Source organism: Bison bison, unplaced genomic scaffold, assembly GCF_000754665.1.
Source record: "Bison bison bison isolate TAMUID 2011002044 unplaced genomic scaffold, Bison_UMD1.0 scf7180017864056, whole genome shotgun sequence".
Classification (NCBI taxonomy): Eukaryota; Metazoa; Chordata; class Mammalia; order Artiodactyla; family Bovidae; genus Bison; species Bison bison.
The window spans coordinates 442,162-445,099 of NW_011494628.1; positions in this window are offsets into that span (position 1 = coordinate 442,162).

Below are 2,938 nucleotides of genomic sequence, written 5' to 3' on the forward strand. Positions count from 1 at the left end.
AATAAGTTATTGGCTTCATAAAATCCTGGCCTTTGAGTTTAGTTTCTTCTAAGGATATAATGGCAGAGGATCCTGGCGGGCTAAGGTCCATGGGGTGGCAAATAGTTGGACACGACTGAGCGACAAGGATATAATTTACCCATTAAACCGACTCTTGGGGTTCTCATATTCCTGGGAGGGTGTTCCTTCTTTCTGTACAAATATGATTCCAGGTAGCTCTGCATCATGACATAGTCAAAGAAATTGAAATGAAACTTTGCCAGTTATTTAATAACAAATCACATGACTAACATTTATTAGCACAAAGAAATGGCAAGCTTCAGTGAATCTCCTGACACCATAAAATACTTGCAGGCCTGAATGGATCTTCTGCCTTTTTACTCTTTTCTTGCAAGCACCATCCCTTTAGGACAAAAGCAAGTGGCCCAAAGCTCATTTTTAAAAGTGTTCTAAAGAAGCGCTTGTCAAATTTCAAATTCAAATTCCTTCCAGGCTTCGTTCACATTGAACAAAGTGAAGGATGAGTCTGTTGAAGCTTGAGAGTGCTTTCCGCTACACACAGTGGTTCTTTGGGGCTGAATGTCTGGTCATTAAATTAAAAGGCCAGCTTACTCCGAATAAGATTATTCCTTTGAAATATGCTAAATAATAGTTACAAAATACTTTGGGGAGAGTTTTGTTGGCATTGGAGGTGCCTTTCCCTTGCCCCCAAATTTAAACTCCAGTTATATCATGACTTAGTAAAGAATCTGTCTGCAATGTAGGAGACCCAGGTTCGATCCTTGAGTTGGGAAGATCCTCTGGTGAAGGAAATGGGCACCCACTCAAATATTCTTGCCTGGGAAATCCCATGGACAGAGGGGCCTGGTGGACTACAGTCCATGATGTCACAAAGAGTCAGACACAACTGAGCGACTAATACTTTTGCTTTCATTTTATAGGTGGCTCAGATGATAAAGAATCCACCTGCAATGCAGGAGACCTGGGGTTCTGTCCCTGGGTGTGGAAGATCCCCTGGAGGAGGAAATGGCAACCCACTCCAGTATTCTTGCCTGGGGAATCCCATGGACAGAGGAGCCTGGAGGGCTACAGTCCATGGGGTCACAAAGAGTTAGACACGACTGAGCGACTAACACACATGTTCTTTACACGAGTACGTGCTATTTGACTTTAGTTTCTATGTTAAGTCAAATGTGTGAAGTCTCAAATTCTCAAATAAATTGTAGTGACAATAACTCTTATGAGGCTCAGTATGAAATTAGAAGTCTTGGTTATAAACCACTGGTACCTGCATTGTCAGGGGTATGCTCTGGTTCTCAGCACAGCTGCCTGCTGGTGCCCATGTTTTACTAGGTTGTGATGCCTTTGAGTTGGCACCCTATTCACCCTTTATTTACTGCGATTGGGTGTGTTTATTTTCATTCTTGTAAAAATTTCTGCTGACTGCAAGATATGCAAAGCTTTCACATCAAGAATAGGGACCTACCATTTTCGGAATCAATCATTTTTTATAGGATGGTTCATTATGGATTCTTTAACTCAAGTGGATGGTCTTTTTCAGCCTTTGTTTTTCGCTCAAATAACCTAACTGGCTGTGGGTCTGGAATTCACTTTATCACATGGATAAGTAAAGGGATATATAGTCCTGGGCGGAGGATTGGCACTTGTAGGTGTTGATCAGCCGATGTATTCTAGTTCTAGTCTGATTGTAGAATCAGAGGAAAACGTAGAGAGGCACAACCTGTAAGGGTTAATCCATGAGGTTTCCAGCTTGAGTTCCTTCATGTCAGGGATCTGAAAAGATGGTGATGGGGAAGGGAGGAGGGAGGAATCCTTGAAATACTTTCAACTCTTTAAAATAGTTAATAGAAATTCTATATTTAAAACTGATAAGGCTGCTCGGGAGAATCAAATGTCACATTTCTTGGATTTTTGGCTGGAACGTGATAGCATGATCCTCTCATGGAAAAAATCTATTAATAAAAACTTAATAAATGCAGTTTAGGAGATAAAAATCTTTCAGAAAACAGGGCACATTGGGGAAAGATAACAAAAAATTATGCAAAACCACTGACTGTTGATTGCTTTACTGTAAACCATTAGCATCTCCTATGAAATGATGTGATAGTGGACACAGGTCTAAAGAGTGAACAAAAGACAAACCTCTGCTCTTGTGATGATAAAAAGTTAGTGTGGAGAGACAGAAAATAAATAGGTTATCCAGACAGCATACAAGTAACTGATATGGGCTGAATTGTGTCACTTTCAAACTTCCTATGTTGAAACCCTAACCCCCAGTGCCTCCGAATATGACTCAGTCAGTTCAGTTCAGTTGCTTAGTCATGTCCGACTCTTTGTGACCCCATGAGCTGCAGCATGCCAGGCCTCCCTGTCCATCACCAATTCCCAGAGTCCACCTAAACCCATGTCCATCGAGTCAGTAATGCCATCCAACCATCTCATCCTCTGTCGTCCCCTTCTCCTCCTGCCCTCAATCTTTCCCAGCATCAGGGTCTTTTCCAGTGAGTCAGCTCTTTGCATCAGGTGGCCAAAGTGTTGGAGTTTCAGCTTCAGTATCAGTTCTTCCAATGAATATTCAGGACTAATTTCCTTTAGGATGGACTGGTTGAATCTCCTTGCTGTCCAAGGGACTCTCAAAAGTCTTCTCCAACAACACAATTCAAAACCATCAATTCTTCAGGGCTCAGCTTTCCTTATAGTCCAACTCTCACATCCATACATGACCACTGGAAAAACCATAGCCTTGACTAGATGGACCTTTGTTGACAAAGTAATGTCTCTGCTTTTCAATATGCTGTCTAGATTGGTCATAGCTTTTCTTCCAAGGAGTAAGCATCTGTTAATTTCATGGCTGCAATCACCATCTGCAGTGATTTTGGAGCCCAGAAAAATAAAGTTAGCCACTGTTTCCCCATCT